The 19,740-nt window shown below is 35.0% G+C and overlaps 1 protein-coding gene across 15 annotated transcripts in view; it reads left to right on the top strand.

Moving 5' to 3' along the window:
* The window catches only part of LOC105226995 (titin), a 358,359-nt gene that overhangs the window by 94,319 nt on the left and 244,300 nt on the right, over positions 1-19,740 (top strand). The gene's annotated exons all lie outside the window — the stretch shown is intronic.

Genomic DNA, 19,740 nt, shown 5'->3' with positions numbered 1-19,740 from the left:
GATTTGTGCACACAGCTGCACTGATTGACATTCGAATGTGCGAATCGTATTTCGTGCCACAATAACCTCATCAAATCGGTGTTGCAACTCTCCTGTCTCTTATTAATATTATATTATGACTTCTTGTAAGTCACACGCACACAAACTACACAAACAACGAAGTTACAGATATACATTACAATGTTGGCAAAGCATTTTTGCGTCATGTTGCAAGCATAGCCGCAGTTGCTGTTGCAACTTGTATATGTTTGTCTTTGGCACTACAACGTTATTTGTCTTTTTTTTTCGAATTTTGATTAAGTTGTTGACTTTTCTTCATTTTTCCAATGTTTCGGTATATCTGTTGTTTTGGTATATATGTGCAGCATGTGCCGCTTTTACCAGCTGTGGCAAGAAAATTAAATTTAATCTTTTTGCCATTGTACTCGTAAATAGTTTTGCGTTTATTATTCGCATAATAAAATACCGAATGTTAGCAATTTTTCGAAATCTTGGCATCGCCAAATAACTCTCTACATTAATTTGTCATCCAGAAATACATACAAAGTATGACAGTGGCCACCAATTGGCGTTTGTGCGTGGCAAGCTGCCGCTTATGGCAAAAGGCTTAAGTTCGACCGATGCTCATTTTGAAAGTTACTTAAATAATATTTCGTTGAGTTAGCAGTGTTGCCATATTTCTTAACTTGCCAGTGTTGCCAACTGACTTTTTATAAATTAAATATTTCACTTAGCAGATTAACTTTATACCAGTTGATATTTGTTTCAATTTACAGTATTGCCATCTGTTTAAAATTACCAGTGTTGCCACCTGATTTTTTTATAAATTAAATATTTCACTTAAAAACTTAATTTTATTTGAGTTAATATTTGGTATAATAAACAGTGCTGCCATCCTTTTTAAATTGACAGTGTTGCCACCTGATTTTTTATAAATTAAATATTTCACTTAAAAACTTAATTTTATGTCAGTTGATATTTGTTTGAATTAACAGTGCTACCATCTTTTTTAAATTGCCAGTGTTGCCACCAGATTTTTTTTATAAATTAAATATTTCACTTAAAAGCTTAATTTTATATCAGTTGCTCTTTCTTTTAAGTTTAAGAGTATTTTTATCCGAAATTGCCCCTCATTTTTGATAGCTTTTGATTGCATCGGTGCTTTAAGCTTCTACTAAAATGACTATTTTAGATTTTTATGCAACGTAATTTTAAAATTTATAAATCTGAATTTTTCCCTTCTTGGTAGTCGAGAACATAACTCTATATCAGTGATCTAGAGAAGAAGTATGTAGATCGAGGAAAATTCGGAGCCGGAATTCTCAGAGCGGCGCATGTGTTTCATAGTTTTATCTCCAATAATTGATGAATCAGAGAGCTCGCATTCTGTATCTCTACTAAGCTCCGGTTTTCTAGGACCCTACTTTTTACACCAACCGTTTTCAAATTTCATTAATGTTCACAATGAATTGCCAGAAGAGACGCAATTGTTCACAGAGAGTTCTTAGGGATGTTTGACTGAAATTCTGAATATGTTTGTTTTTGAGTTATGAAAAATTAAAGAGTTCATGGTAGATGTGAAATCTGGCAGCTAAAACATTGAATTTCTTGATATATGTACGTATGTTAGAAAACTGATCATATGATATTTATGCTCTAATGTTACATAGGCATCATTGCCCTCAGGGAAGCTAAAATTGTGGCCTCTTATTATTTGCCTGAGTTCCTGAACATAAAATGAAGATATACTCGTATGATTAGAAAAGAATACAGTTTCGACTTGTTTGACAGTTTTTATATTCGACTGAAGTCTTATTTGTGTAGGCTTAGAAGAAGTATAGTATTTGAACCTGGAAAGACGCTTGGTAAGCGGCCATATAACGACTACTTTTGTTTTTGTTATCAATAAAGGTGGAAGAAGATTTAAAGTCGATTAAAAACTTTTTTTCTATTCAACTTTTGCATTCCAACATTTTTGTTCAAAAGCTCTCATCATTTAAGATAAAAATATAACCCAAACCTTACATAGTGTTTTCTTATTCGGCCTAAACCCGCCAGCCAGCAATCTCTACCAATAATTTGCTATTATTATAAATACAAGTGCACGCTGTAGTTACACCTTAATGTATGTGTGTGTATACGCATTTATCAGAAATGCTTTTAATGTTAGCTTTTACTTGACGGCGACGGCAGCGCCAGTGAAATTGGAAAATCCTCATGAATCATGATCGTCACATTTAATGTCAAAGCATTTCTTTAATTCGATTGCTGATCGTGTGGAAAGTGATTGCACATCGCAAACGCAATCGCAATCACTTTAATTCATTGTTGAATGTCTATCATTAATTTGAAATTGTAATGAATGTGAATGTTTATTTAAGTGCATATGTTAGTAGTATATAATTTGTATATTTTTTATAGAAAGTCAGCTGTTAACAAAAGAATTGTTACAGCAAGAGTTGAAAGCAAAAGTTTTGATTTCAGTTTGTGGGAAAGTAGTTTTCGAATACGGTCTGTGTTTCAACATTTTAAGGAGAGACGTAGGACCATGTCTTTTTAAACTAAATTTATTTTAAGTCGATTTCGTAGCTGTACACTCCGATAGCTTTGAGATAACTACGTGTTGTTTGTAAGCAAATTTTACTGATGAACGTATCCTAATATAATTCTCAATACCTTTCCTGAGAATTATGGCCCTCAGTGAACCAAACAACTGAGAAGAGAAGATAACGATCTTGACAGCAATAAAAATATAGATCCTTTCTGTTTGAACTTCAGTGTTGACTAGACAGCAAGAAAAATACTTTCATCTCATTATTATTAGAAGAGAACTGTTCGAATTTTCGTTTTCTGGGCAGCGTTCTGTGAGATAGTCTATCGCAAGAACTTGAGCAGGCTCAGATTCGTTTGTATCGATATAGAGTACAAGAAGTCTAGTGAGTTTATTTTATTCATAAAAGTTTGTCCTCCCTTGGTAGTAGAGATTCTGAATGCTCATTGTCCGATCAATAAACAGGTGGTAAGGCTAAAAGTATTGCCGAATACTAACTACCGAAGTTGTTTGCTGCCGACCTAAATTCAACTTGACATTCCTTTGGCTGTCTTGCTTTGTAGAACTAGACCAACAGCTGTCATTCTTTTAGTCAACTGGGTGGACTAACTAAATTTGAAATCCATATCCTTAGCTGGTTGGTGATGTGCCCAAAGCGCAACAATGATATACTACGGTTCAATCTATTTTCTATCTATTGAATTCTCGGAAGTAAAGATGATATTGCGAAAGTATAGTTTCCCCTATTCGGGGATCAGTATTAACCTCTCCTGGACGTAGTATTATTGATACTTCAAAACCCTACATGATGTTAGAAGCAAGGGTCTGAGCTGCGGATTACAAAGTGATCAATTCACTAGAAATTAGTTTTACTAAGATTGTTATACCAAACATATTTCTAAAATTTATTCTTTAAAATCTATGTCGTTCCTCTTAAAGTAATACCCCTTGTCCCCAATACAATTATGCCAAACAAAAACTCACGAAGAAACAATGTAGTATATGACGGTGCATTATCGCGGTGCAAAAACCAAGAGTTGTCGGTCCATAATTCCGGCCTCCTTTTACGAATGGCTTCGCGCAAACGACGCATAACACTCAAATAGTTTTCCTTGTTGACAGTTTGGCCGGTCGGAAGGAATTCGGAGTGCACCACATTTCCATAATTGAAGAAAACTGTCAACATTATCTTGATTTTTAACCTCCTTTGTAGGGATCTTTACGGCTTCGGCTTATCTTTGCCAAGATATTCGGTCGATTGATGATCTGTTTCAGGATAGTAAGCATAGTTCCAAGACCCAGTAATAACACATTTCACAACATCCTGGCAGTCGGAAAGCATTGTTTCACATACATTAACGTTACGCTGTTTTTCGAAAAAAATAGTGTGATTTTGGAAATAATCATGCTTTCACTTTTCTTAGGCCCAAATGATCTTTCAAAGTGGTTTTCACTGATCCTTCCGATATCCCAACGATGTCAGTAAGATCTCTGACTCTTAATCGTCGATTCTCAAGCACCAATTCCTCTATCTTGTAGATGTGTTGATCATCAGTTGATGTTGATGGCCGTCCTGGACGTATCGGTAGCAGAAATTCGATTTCGCATACAAAATTTAATGGAAGGAAAGTCTTACTATTTTTAGCTCATAGCAGATGTATGTTCCGAAGTTCACTTTCTAATGGATTTATATGTATATAAAGGGTGATTTTTTAAGAGCTTGATAACTTTTTTTTAAAAAAAAACGCATAAAATTTGCAAAATCTCATCGGTTCTTTATTTGAAACGTTAGATTGGTTCATGACATTTACTTTTTGAAGATAATTTCATTTAAATGTTGACCGCGGCTGCGTCTTAGGTGGTCCATTCGGAAAGTCCAATTTTGGGCAACTTTTTCGAGCATTTCGGCCGGAATAGCCCGAATTTCTTCGGAAATGTTGTCTTCCAAAGCTGGAATAGTTGCTGGCTTATTTCTGTAGACTTTAGACTTGACGTAGCCCCACAAAAAATAGTCTAAAGGCGTTAAATCGCATGATCTTGGTGGCCAACTTACGGGTCCATTTCTTGAGATGAATTGTTGTCCGAAGTTTTCCCTCAAAATGGCCATAGAATCGCGAGCTGTGTGGCATGTAGCGCCATCTTGTTGAAACCACATGTCAACCAAGTTCAGTTCTTCCATTTTTGGCAACAAAAAGTTTGTTAGCATCGAACGATAGCGATCGCCATTCACCGTAACGTTGCGTCCAACATCATCTTTGAAAAAATACGGTCCAATGATTCCACCAGCGTACAAACCACACCAAACAGTGCATTTTTCGGGATGCATGGGCAGTTCTTGAACGGCTTCTGGTTGCTCTTCACCCCAAATGCGGCAATTTTGCTTATTTACGTAGCCATTCAACCAGAAATGAGCCTCATCGCTGAACAAACACGCGCGCGAAACACATTTCGAACCGAACACTGATTTTGGTAATAAAATTCAATGATTTGCAAGCGTTGCTCGTTAGTAAGTCTATTCATGATGAAATGTCAAAGCATACTGAGCATCTTTCTCTTTGACACCATGTGATACAAAGGCAGCTTTCATCAACTTACAAAAACAATTTAGACAAATTGAGAACATTTTAATATATATATATGTATGCATGTAGTATCTACATACTTCAATTGACTAAAGTATTTCCTTTCATAATATTTTATTAGTAATTTCTTTGAATTATCAATTATCTGCAACACCATAAAATGCATGAGATATTGCTGGTTGGCGGAAAAAAATTGCATAATGCTGCCTTAAGTGTCGCCACAGCGTTGAAAGTTAATCTAAGAGCATATATAGACACAAACCTATCCATGAATATACATACATACGTATGTATATATATATGGACGCACAAAGGTACGCTTGGCGTCATCGCTTTGACGAGTACAAATGCAAATTTAACAAACAACAAACATATATACACGTACATATATTCGAAAGTATTTATTGTTGAGGTATGTATGACCTATGCATGTATGTATGTATAGTATGTAGCAATGAATAATGCTCACTTTTGTGGTTTCGTTAAATGAAGCGAACGCAAATTGAAGTAAAGAATGAATGCAATAATGACTACGCGTCAAGTGACAAACCAAAGACTCCCAAAGACTTGGGCGCTACGACAAAGAGCTGGCGGTGCCTTGGTTTGACAGCGCCCGGGGACAATGGAACGTGACGAAAATAAATATTTAGCAATATAAATAAGTACTTGGGCTTTTGAAAGTGTCTTACATACAAATACATATTTACATATGTATATAGTATGGGAGTATACAATTGTGTCTACAAATGAAACATGTGCACATAGTAGAGTACATACATATATATCTATACATATGTACAAATGTAGCGAGCGTGCAGATCCATTGATATGAGAATACGCTCGGCTTTATTTATTAGTGCGGTCATTGAACATTATGCTTGTGGACACTACTACGCTACAACAGGCTATTAAAGACACATATATACATATGAATGTTTGTATGTTGTATGTAGTCTATTAACTCAATAAGTTGTCATTTGGTCGTTTGGATATGTTGCTGAAGGCAATCAATATTTATTCACTGTCAATACAAGGTGAAAAGTTTCAATGACAATTCAAGTGAAAAGTAAAAACTCTCATTGTAAGAGTTCGATATAAAAAAATTAAGATTGACCTGCAATGAAAGTAAAAAGCGGCGCCTGGGAATAGTGCTCTTATATTGAAATTAAATATGGTAATTTTTGTATTTTTATTGGACCAAAAGATTATGTTTTTGAAAAAAAAAAAATATTAAAAATAAAATAATTCTCGATTAGAACTCTCAATCATTATACCACAGTTCGGTTGGCTTGCTTTTAGGAGTGCCGTGTTTTTCATAGAAATGGATCATACCATCTCGAATTGCCCGCTCTCCGCCAGCGTTCAGGATGATGGGGCCAGAACCATGCATTGCAGTGTGGTTTCACACTTTTAAGGAGCTGCTCCGCATGGAGGAGAGAGTGGAGTGATCACCGCATTGGCGGCAGGCAGCAGGAATGCGCTATGCCAAGCTACTTCTGCGAGGGTAAAACTATGCAAGGTTTAAGGAAATGATCAACATCCCCCGAGACAAATTCCGCCTCCTTACCGCGCTCTATACAGGGCACTGCAGGCTCGGGAAGCACTTGTCCAACATGGGCATAGTCTCTTGCGCAAACAGCTGGTTCTGCGACATGAAACATGAGAACACCTGATTCTGGATTACAACGCAATTTGTGGAAGCAAGCTAAAGAACCTAGGTTCCATTTATGTGGACACCTCAGTCGCGCCCAGAAGTCTTTTGGAATTATTCAGGATGCTGGACTTTGGTGACCATATTGCAAAACTTCAGTTCTTACTATCTATCTTTCTACCATCTCTTAAGTCGGTTAACAGATTTTAGGAATAGTTTTATGTTAGCTTTCGCGGCCTAGGCTATTGGACTCAGGAAAGCTGTGCGCATGAGGTACACCTTCATTCTGAATTCCTCCTCCACTTCTATTGCATTCATGAGAATTTGGAACATTGGATCGCTGAACCTTACCTTGGAGGGATATGTGATTTTGCAAAGTTTTTCCCGAAAGAATCATCCTGCGGGAGCTCAAATCTAGCTACAAGGTAGCAGACTACTGCAATGTCTTTCGAGCGACGGTGCCTGCCATGAAGGTAGCAGTAGATGTATCACTGCGTAGTGCAGCTTCAGAGAGGCAAAACTTTTGAGCTGGTAGACTAGCTCAAGACTAGTCAATGAGTGTTTGATCTCTTAGTGGCATCCAGTTACTTTAATATCCGACTTGTTAGGGTGCCTGGTCACAGCGGATTTACTGGATATTGGAAATCCGAAGAGTTTGCTATAAATGGCGCGAGTTTGATCTCTGCTGTCTTCTTGCACAAAGCACCAGATGTATGGACCTCCCATAAGCTTGACAAGCGCTGTTGAACAATTAGAACTTATGTGGGTGTGAGATCATTCCAGCACGGCGTAGAATGTAAGAGTTCATCTGAACTTCTCATTCTTGGCGTATAAACATGAACTTATGGCTCGGGTAATGTTAGGGTAAGATCATAAAGCATAGACCAAATCATGTATATCAAAACTTGCTAGAAATCTAGCACAAGATCACTGTAGTAATAAACTGAAGCAGTGTTGCATTCAAATATAATAGATCAACACATGCCGACTTTTTAAACTGTCATTCCATTTAATAATTTTCGGCACTTTTTGAAATGAAAATCTATTTGTGTGAGCTTTCAACTCTCTAAGGTCGTAAACTCAATTCTATCAATTAACACTCAGAAATTTAAAAAACGTGTAATAAAACAAAGAATAAAGAACCGAACAATATAAATGACAACAAAATAAGTAAAGCGCTAAATGGCGCAGAAGTACCCTCGATGAATGACATCACACAACATCAACACCTTTGCCGCACCCGCTACGGCAAAATTAAAAATCAACAAATGAAAACACTAAATAATACTATTAGAAACAAAAAAGAAAACAACAAAGTGACAAATTCCGTCAAGCACACTACTAGCGAGCGGTAATAAAATATCACGAAACTACACACCGCAGCGAAAGAGCAGTGGAAAAGTATACACCCTTCGGTCGCTTAGACGCCAAAGAGTGAGAATGAGTTCATTCTAAATTGACGAGATGTGCTTTTCGTACAATTTTTTGATTCATGGTCACCGTTTCACAAATACAACCAATATACTTATGTACATAATAATGAGAGAAGAAATTAAAAAAAATGTTCGAGAGTACCTACCGACGTCGAGGTACACATGAACCTGGGCGCTCTGATTACATGTGTGTAACACAATGAGAGAAAAAATTAAATTAAGATTACATGTATGCAATACTTTATGATGTGTCTTCATGCAACGCACATTTGAATTAGAAAATTTTTTTAATTTTCGTGTTTTTTGCCTATTTTTAATCGGGTCCCCAGCGCCAAAATGCGAAACATGCAAATTAATGAATGCGACAAGCCAAGCAAGTCTAACCACCTTTAATGAACCGATTTTGCTATGCTTTTTTATAATCCAGTTGTGTGTTTATGTTCTGGTGTATAATTCTTAAACTGCTGTTTGTTTGTTTGTTGTTTGTGTTCATGATTTAGAAGACTAGTCTATACAAGCTCAGTGGGTCTCAGACTAGTTGACATTTGAAATCAACCAATTTGCATTATTTTAATTGCGGTGTGACGACGATGCCCAAGAAATCATAAGGTGTTTTATCTACCATAAGCATAAAGGGTGTGCTTTTTGGTAGTCGGAGTTTTTTTAAGAGAGCAGGCAATAAATGGCTACCCGAAACATTAATTATAGTTCAAGTTCGGAGCATCAATGGATTTATATTGGTAGATATTCGGTCATTTTCTTCTCAACCAAATATTTCTTTGGGCAACTTACTCGACAAAGTTGCTCTGAACGAATTTTCTCAACTGGCAGTCATCTGGCATCTCTCAGCGGTCTAAGAATTTAACTGTTATCCACAAGCAAAACTCGGGTACAAGAACAGCTTACTGTATTTGCTCGGGCAATAATTTTTTCAAATATTTGGGATCAGGCTATATAAAGTTTGCCACGAAGTTTGTAACACTCAGAAGGAAACATCGGAGGCACTATATAATATATATGTATATAAACGATCAACATGACGAACTGAGCCGATTAAGCCATGTCTTTCTGTCCTTCCATCTGCATATATCCGAACTAGTCTCTCAGTCTCGCGAACTGTGTTATATTAGGTCATGTTCCGTAGTCCCGGAGACTAGATAAGGTGGCGTTTATGCAAAAGGCTGCTAAAAACGTTGGAGAGACCATCAAAGACAGGTCGGTATACACTCCCAACCCACTACTGGGTTTGTGAAGTGAAAGTGACATCGAGGGCCTTCAGCAATTTACAGCCGGAGGCGGTGGTTAAAGCCCTTAAAATCTTTGGGGATGAATCGAATCTTAAGCACCTTATTCCTTCGCTAAATGAATGGGAACGGGTCTCTCTTTTATGTTCTACTCTTGTGTGCCTGGACTATCAGTTCATGCGCTGTCACAAGATCCTCATGGTCCAAGATTGATCGCCAGAAATTTTTTTGTTTGTCCGTCTGTATATACGCGAAGAAGTACTCAGTTTTTAAGACATCGATCTAAAATTTGCACAGTACTTTTCTACCCAAGAAGCTGCTCATTTTTCGGAACCGCCGATATCGAACCACTATGACATTTAGCTGCCATTGTTGGCCCCGAAATTTAGCATACTGTACATATTGAGTAGAATACCCCATTACGGACAGTCCTCATATCCGGAGATCTTCCATAACTGGACAAATTTAACGATAACAACGTTTTCATGACTATTTTCATACAAAACCAAGTCCTAGACATTTGACTACGGACCGGGCACTATTCGGGTGATATTCGTTCAAATTATCTCTGGTAAACGGTTAAGATTTCATAAAATTCGGAACAATTTATAGTTCCCGTTTTCTTCAACACACGTTTTTGGTACGTCCCCATATATGAACATGTTCCTTAACCGGACAAAACAGGTGGTTGTCCGGTTATGAGCAACTTTAAGCGATAGATAAGAAAATATCGCCTGAAGGCTATACTCATGATGAATGGTCGAATAGTGCTAATAAAAGCATAGCTTTTGTCTCTACAAAACACTCTTCGAAGCACAACCGGAAAGAACATAAGACACTGAGAGTTCGTTGGAGATGAGTAAACTGCAATGCCTACCGCAGGTTACGCCAATTTTCAACTAAAGTGTTTACAGTGATTTAAATGACCTTTGTAATGATTAACCCTATACCTCAATATATGTATATGTATATAATATAACAGCTACGATTTTTTTATTTTCTTTAATTTTTCACTTCACAATAGCCGAACGGATGGATATCCCTTGCCAATTTGCCTGCTCACGGACAGCGTCTGTGGCGCGCGTTTAGTTTCAAAATTCGCTTTTAAATATGTATGGGTTGATGCATTTTACACAATTGTCTGACAAAAAGCTATTTGTGTCAAAATATTTTGTGTTTTGTTTTTGCCTTGCATCTTCGCTTTGCAAAATTAAATGTGTTCGGCTGCGTCTTCTTCCATCATTATTTCGCTCAACTTGTTGCTACAAGCCTTTTCGAATGCAAATGCAGTGGCGAATGTTTCGAAAATAGCTGCTTTTACGGTTGCATTAGCGGCCATAGGCGACGGCATATTTTTGGCTATTTTTAGCGGAAACCAAATTATTAATTGCATGTGTGCCTTGAGCGGGGTGGGTTGGGGTGAGTGAAGCTTTTAAGTGTTTCGTGGCAGGTTGCAGCATGATGAGATTTCGAAGAAAACATTTGTTTTGAAAAATTTATAATCGTAAAGTTACAAAATATTTACATATTTTTGTAAATAATGTAGACATTCAACATTACATATAATTAATATTTGAGAATTATGCAATTTCTGATTTTAGAAAGGAAAAATTAATAAAACAATTATTATTACGATTTTTCAATTTTCGAAAATATCTGCATTTTATCAACAAAATATTCATTTGGTTGCAGACTTTATTATCTGTGTGAATAAAATAAACATTTAGAAAAAGTGCAATAAGATTGCATAATACCGCATGAAAGGGGGATGTGTGAGGTAGAGAGTAAATTTAAATGATTGTGTAAAATTTTCAAAATCGATTTTTCGTTTCTCATACTCGTATATGTACATATGATGATAATAATCTCCAAATTTTCTCAACAGGCGAAAGCCGGTGAGCAAAACTACTTCGAAAAACCTGAAATCTAAACCTAAATTCTCTAATAAGTTTCATATGATCTTCTTATACATTAGACGTCAGTTAATAATTGAAAGAATAATCATTTTGATGTTAATTGCGATTTTAAGCCACTCTGATGTGTAAATTAAATAAAAAAAAAACACTCGAACTTTTTCAGAAAGCCGTCATCTAGTCAAAAATCAAAATATTGACTAATACTTCGATTCCTTAAGTAACTGTGCTCATCTTTACTAATAATAATTTTGTTTGGTTTTTGGTTCTGGGTTTATATTAAACAGAAATATCTTTCTCCTCACTGGACACCTTTTTTCGGAGATTCTAGTGAAGATCAGCTACGGTACCGAAGGAATTCAAAATTTCTAGTCACTTTTTCATGCAATGAGGATCTCAATTTCCTTCTAAGATCTAGAAAATCAGAATTCATTAATATTTTCATTTAGACTAATCAAACTTAAAGAGAACAGTACAATTTTATTCCTGCACTAGATCTTTGGGAAGTAGGTTCGGGATCTCTAGACCAAAACTTCGTTTTAGGACCTGACTTCCTTTCAAGACCAATTTCCCTATTAACCTTGTAAGTAATGGAGTTATTTTCAAGTTATGAGAAGACTTCAACTGACGAATTGAGACGTAATGCCGAAATCTGTTGTTTGGTCTCATTGAAAAATCTTTTTTCGTGTCATGAGGTCTTGAAAGGATCTCAATTTCCTTCTAAGATCAAGAAAATCAGGATTCATAAATATTTTTATCTAAATTATACAAACTTGGGGAGAACAAGTTGGGTTATGTAACCAATATTCTCGAAGTAGATTCGCGATCCCTAGAGCAAAACTTTGTTTTAAGACGTGGGTTCATTTCAAGACCTATTTTCCTTCTAAACTTGTAAATAGTACAATTATATTGGACCCGAGCGAAAATCCTAACCAACTTTAAGCACGTTATAAGTATTTCGTGGATGGGGTGATTGAAATTCCTTCGGTGAAAAATAGCTAAAACCTCAAAAGTTGTTGAAATAGATGTACTCAAGTGTCAATTATTTACAAGCAACATTAATTCATAAATTTCGAAACTTCTATAAATCGAGAGTCTGATAAGTTAACAAAAGCCTAAAAGCTTTGAACGAGCTATAACCAAAGGACATACAGTAGATCGGTTATAAAATCATTATTTCAGGGATACTTTTTTAAACTTGCTACTTTTTTCGAGTACATAAAATCTTTGTAATATTCTATATCAATAATATGAGAAGGTTGTTCCTGAGTTAGACCATATAAAATTACATGGCTTAAAAGCATATTCTAGAAGGCTGGGTCACAAGAGTTTATATTTTTTATTAGTTTAAAAAAATAATATGTAATTAAATATTGTATAAGAATACGAATTTTCCACACATAAATTATACTAGATAAATAAATTATAGTATATATTCCACACTAATTCATATACATACATACGTACATATATGCCTAACAGCTGTCGCCATTAAAAGTAAACATACAAATTGTTTTCAGAAAACAAATCAACAAAATGTGTGCGGGTATGTTTTTATTGAAAGTATGACATCAACGCAGAATATTTATAAATAAAACCAAAAGTAAAGACCAAAAATAAAATAATAACAAGTAAGGAAGGGTTAAGTTCGGATGCTACGGAAAATGTTATGCTCTTGTAACTTGAAGTAATTAAAGCAAGGAAAATGCCTTAAGGTGTAGAATGTCAACCAGAGGATGGGAACCCGAGCAATTTTATACAGGAAAAGATTATCCCTGAATATCAATTATATATCTCACACACTGACCGATATTTGTCGTAAAAAATCAACTATAGGTACTTAGGTCCAAATATTTGGTCTTTGGTGGATTTGATATATTATTCTTTAGGTGAAAAAATCTATTATACTCTGTAGCAAAATGTTGCAAGAGTATAAAACGCAAATCGAGCGAATGATCAATAAAAAGTGTAGCACATCGAGGACACCACAGCACAAGCATAACTAATTGCAAACATTTCGCAATCAAATTAAAAGTGGCCGAAAAAGCAGTGAAAATATATGTATACAAATACGTGAAACCATACAAATATATGCATTGAAGTATATACATACATATGTATAATAATTATAAGAGAAAATCTTAAAGAAAAGAAGAAAAATGTATGAAGAACGTGAGCTGTCACTTATCTCAGACAATATCATTTTTTTTACTCGATTGTGCGCTTGGCGAAATTTAATGCAGTTTTGTGGGCCGTACGTGCTCTGTTTGCGAGAGAGTGAGATATGCAGAAAAGGCTGCATCATCACTTACATTTTTTGCTTGTAGAAACACCAATTAATGAGTTGAAGACACCGGCACCTGTTGGCCGCACGCATTCCAAACTGCTCTTCCTGCTTTTACCTGCCACACAACTTTGCATATGTCCACATGGGAATTGAATTTAGGCTAATGAGTATCATAAAATGATTGAGAAATGTGTTAAAATTATAACCTTTTATTTTATAACATAACATAAATAAGATACAAAAATAACCTACCTATTTACATACATCCATACATACTATATGTAAAGAGACCTTATGATGAATTCCATGATCTAGTCTCATCCCGACTGCAGGCATATATACGAAGAGAGTCCTATTAAAACACATACATAGAACGGATCCTTATTTATATCTGAACAGGTGCTTTCGTTACACCGGATATAAAACTATTGAAAGAGTAATATCTATTATCTTATAGCAATCACAAAAAACTCTTTCATGAATTGTTGGCCTAGAGATAAAAAGCTTAGCCTAGATAATCTGCGAGGCCAAAGGGTTGATTTATGATTTCGGAAAATACAAATGCCATATTTTTTATTCGAAGCACTTATTTCAGCTAATTCATTGAGTAAAAATTTTGAACAGAAATACTATATGTACATACATATACATATATACAACAAAACTCATTCAGTTTGTTTACTAAAGACCCTTAGAACACACTAATAAATACAATGTAATCCACACAAATGATGGGCACCTGCTGTGTCACACTTTCATTGAGACAAAAATAAATCCTAAAAAAATGCAAAAACTAAAGCCAAAGCTACAACAGACAAGGCAAAAGACTGAGTGATGAATTATGGTAAAGCAGATTACAAAACACTCAGCATTGCTCCTTTGTTCATTGCACGCTCTGCGGCGACTTGGCCAAAAGTTGAGTAATAATGCATATACATATGTATGTATATAGTGTATGTAATTGTAATCCGTAAACCAGAAACCAGTGTTTGGTAAACAAAAATATGTAAAGTATACACGATACTTATTCACTTATGTATTTGTATGTTTGTTAAAGCCACAATTTAAATGTGTCCACTTGGCACATTTGAAGTTAATCCGCCACACACTTTATTTTGCCAGCAACAATCGTTCATAAACAAATGGCATCATCAATATTTTTCGAAAACAAAACAGCTTCTATACAAAAAACATAAAAAGCCGTCGGCTGGAAACTGTAGAATGAAACCAAATAATAACAAAACCAACAATAAAAAGTAAAATAAATCTAATAAACAAAAAAATCTTAATTGTTGTTAATGAAAAGTAAATAAAAAGCGAAACATCAAAGCCATTCGCAAAATATTGAAAATATTTCTTTGTCAACAAGCGCCGAAGCCAATGCCACCCACGTACATGTACATATGTATGGATGTCGCTGTCGCCTAAAGCTAAATTTATTAATTTAAATATAAATTTTATTTAATTGATTGGCCAGAGGTTGTGTGGTCCAAGGAAAAGGCAATGAAGTGAAGTGATAAGCATTCAAAGCAATAGGTTTATAAGTTTTGGTGATAACAATAAACTCTGTCAGCATATTTGATGTCAAAAGTCTGCTCATAAAATCCTTGCGATCAGCGACGGTTTCAAACTTGCTACTACATATGTAATAGTTACATAGCATCTACACGAAGACCGAAACTTGGCGATGCCCGCCAAAGCAGCTGTTAAAGAAATGGTCCATGCGAAATTTATAATTTTTTTGGGGTTTAGGGGAGATCGAGTAATGCAGCTTAAAAATGTATATTTTATATGAAAATGAAATATTGCGTCTTTCCAAGCTTTGAAGTTTGAAAAATACTATATGCTAATCATGAAAGAGTATACTAGAAAGTACTTACTGAGAAAAGAACTGCTAATTGTTCCATTCATGATTAAGAATATAATACCAAGCATTTCACTCCCTTTCATAAGTGTAGGTAGATTAATAAGTTTTAAACGACTAGCGTATGGAGAAAGACTTAAACTAGAATCCCATCGGAATTGTTTTGAACCGACTCTAACTTGTCACAATGGATTTGGTAACTAGGGTTCCATACAACAGAGCCAAATTCCAATATACGTCTAAACAAAGATGTAAAAAGTATTTTAGTAACATATGGATCTCTAAATGAATAAAATTCTGTTAACTAACTCAAAGACTTAACTGACCTTAGTAATGCTTTTAATGGCTTCAGTTCACTCAGAACGGTATGAAAATTTGGCGAAAGCTCACAAAGAATCAAAGGAGTATACAACGATGCAAGAGTTGTCGACCCATATTTCCGACCTCTTTTTACGAATACCATCGCGCATAACACACAAATAGTGCAAGTTATACATCGATATCGGCGGACTGAACTATGAACAAAGTTCTGTAAACTAACTCAAAGTCTTAACTGACCTCAGTAGAAAAAAATGCCTAAAATCTTAATAATTTTAATAAAAATATTAATGGGATTAATGAGCGAGTGAGTGATCCGGTGAATGCTTTGAATAAATCTTCTTAAATCAAAACTTTATCAGAGCCGAAAATTTATCACAATGTCAAATAAACTGGCACTTTTTGACAGAAAAATTAATAAAGACATAAAATGGATTCAAGTTTTAGAGATTTTATACTGGTAATAGTAAGACGAAGTAAGTAAAGTCAATTTCCGGAAAAGCCTTCAAAACACGTAGCAATTCAATATCTTCAGTTCACTCAAAACGGGATGAAAATTTAGCCAAAAACTTACAAAGAATCAATGCAGTTTGTGACGGTGCATTATCATGGTACAAAACCCAAGAGTTATCGGCCGATAATTTCGTCTTATTTTTACGAATAGCTTCGCGCAAACGACACACAACACTCAATTAGTGTTTTTCCTTATGACAGTTTGGCCGGTCGGAAGGAATTCGGAGTGAAATTTCTGAGATGTTTGAAAGAAATTGAAATTAAACAAAATTCTCATTAAACATAATATAAAAGACTAAAAGATTTTTAAGCAGTGCTAGCAATAACAGCTGCCGTCTATTCGACATACCTTGAAGAGGGGCGAATCGAACAAGCAACTGTTATAAATGCAATAAACAAGCAATATCAAAGCACAATAAAAATCAAGCTTTATACCACTTTAATAAGTAGTTATTCACATTCTTTGTTTTAATAAACTAAATTGGATAAAGAAGCGACTTATTGAAGCTAGCTAATAATACAAAAATATTAATAGACATTAAAAATTAGCACTAAGACATTCTGAGAAGCATGCTGACATTGTACTGGCATTATTCATTTGACGCTTTGGTGGGAATTTATTTTGTTTCTTGGCTATTTGCTGATTGACTATTTTTCTTTATTTGTAAAAAAAAATATTTTATTGTAAAAAACATGCACGACTCAAAAATTCGTTGATTTAATTGTGAGTAAAAATCCCATAAGCGGCTTATATTTGTTGTTGACATGATGTCAGTGCGAAAATACATATGTTCAAGAGTGTACAGATGTAATGGCGAGCATTTACGTGCAAATCGGTCGCGTTGTCGTGCCATATTTGTTACTCGGTAATTACTTTATAATCGCAATAAATATGAAAACGCTGATAAAAGTCGAATGAGAAAATGCGAAAAAAATATTAAAAACATCAAAATAAATAATAAATAATTCAAAAATAAGCGAATTAAGATTAAAACTCGTTTTAGTAATATTTTCGTTGAATTCGAAAAAAAAATCGAAATATAACCGAAACACTCACAATCGACTCTGCAATCAAAGCGACGCATAAATAAAGCGGAGAGGGGGAAATAAGCGTAAAATAAAAGTGAATAAAACTTGGCTTGGTACAACCTCATTTGCATATCATCATTTGCATTTTTATTAATTACCAGCAAATCACTTTTTCTGAATTGTAGTAAAAGACAAGAACAAAAAAATAAAAAAAAAAAAAAAAATACAATAAAATAAAAAAGAATATGCGAAATGAGGAAACGGTGAAAAAAACTGCGGTAACAGAGAGGCAAATGTGACTTTACAGATATGAATATATTCATATAAAAACATACAGTATATACTCTATACATATGTATATGCCCTGTGTACTTTCATACTGAGTAATATTTTTTGCCGTGATGTCATACGGTGCCGCCGCCGCCCGTAAATGGTTCATATTTCAGTTATAAGCCTCGTCAGTTGAAATTATAAATATTGCTCGATTTGTTTTTGTTTTCGTTTTTCGTTGTTTTTGCATACTTCATATATACATAAGTACTGATTTAGTGCGCTTAAAACCTGTGTGCGGTCTCGCCACTTGAGCTTGTTTTGGTTTTCGAAACGTGCACAGACAAACCGGCATTCGAGCGTGCGCGAGACTCAAACACCGATACATACAATTGAGTGTAAGCGATCACTGATCTGTTCTGTTGTATATACAACCCGGTTGTCATGACAGAAGGTATTGAAATAAAGAACTGGTTCTGGTTGAAACAAAGTATTTTGCAAATGTGGGGGGTCTTGTACTTGGTATGGACTGATTTTAGTCAGTTGCATACATTCTTGCTAAATTTTCGAGATATCAATTTAAATTTTGTACACGTTTCCAAGCGATCTCGCTTCGCTCTATGGGCTTTTGAAAAGTTCCAAGAGGATCCGACGTTTTTGAACCAAATTTTCTTCAGCTAAAGTCCATTTTTGGCTCAACGGGTACTTACGTACAAGCAAAATTCCCTCATCGTTACTGCGCTATGATAAACGATTATTTAATGCCTCAAATTGAAGCTCGTAATCTCTACGACATTTGGTTTCAACAAGATGGCGCCACTTTCCACAGATCGCAAGATCGTGTGATATCACTCAGTTAGACTTTCTCTTGTAGCAAAGCCTCTCATTCCAAAGAATGTTCTTTCAATTGATAATTAACATTCACCCATTAAATTTGAAATTTCTGTACTTTTTCTTTAAAACAGTAGGGAACCTTAAAATGGATTACCTTATAGAATGTTTCCACTGAACCAAGAATGTTAAAAATAGAGATTACGCTAAGTTTTTTTCGTAACTGTTTTCGGTCTATGCTACCTAGGTTGGTCACCTAGTATTACGAAAACAAAATACGCTAAAAGGAAGTGCTTTTATTTCTATGTTGCCCCCACTATAATGTATGACGACACGATGTCGCAATCTTGTTTCTACCGTTCTTGCTACAGAACAAGCTTGGGCTAGTTCCATTAGTCCATAAGATACGTAGAAACTGATGTTGGTAAGTCCAGAACCTATGGGCATCAAACCACACATGTGCTTATGGTACTGCTGTGAGTCCCCAGACTTAATTTGAGGTTTATAACCTTACCAGTTACAGAGTTATAGCCTTTATGGTGAACATTTTTGAATACCGCCGTTATGTGAACATACAGAAGGACCAGTTCCGTCCAAATCCAGTTTTGTCTCGTCTGTCTTAACATTTTGAAAAATACGTCTACGTCCTCTCATAAAAGTAGTTATTAGCCATTCATAACCTTAATTTCAAAGGTTCTGTAACACGTTAGTACTAAACCCTTTTAAAAGTGGTTCTTAAGTAGATCGGTCTTCTACAAAAGACATCAGCATAAGACAAATTGTTGCTCTCTTAGCTTCCCAAAATTTAAAATTTAAGTACACTATACATCGATCATTCTCTTAGTTTTAAAATAAAAAAAAAAACAAAGAATAGTGACGTAAACTAAACAAATAAACCGGCTTAAGTCAAGCGAATTATAGGCGCCATATCATTTTTTGTTTACTCTGTTTATGTGGCAACGTCATTAATCAAAATCTACTTAATTTTTATTGACATTTCATGTAGCAAGTATGACATAAGCGAGCGTATATTTTTAAAGATTTACTCGCTTGCGAATTTTTCTTGCCAAGTAAACCATAATTTTGAATTCAATGTGCGAGCCATTTTAGAATTTAATTAGTCATCATTTACAATTACAATGTCCTTAGTGGAAACCAGTAAATAATAAATTTGCATATATTTTGCCATACTTTTGAATAAGCATATATGAATATGCATTTGTATGAGGTAAATTGCTCATAAAGCTCAATCAA

The sequence above is a fragment of the Bactrocera dorsalis genome, chromosome 5 (assembly GCF_023373825.1).
Source record: "Bactrocera dorsalis isolate Fly_Bdor chromosome 5, ASM2337382v1, whole genome shotgun sequence".
Taxonomy (NCBI): domain Eukaryota; kingdom Metazoa; phylum Arthropoda; class Insecta; order Diptera; family Tephritidae; genus Bactrocera; species Bactrocera dorsalis.
This window is presented reverse-complemented; position numbering and strand designations above follow the sequence as displayed.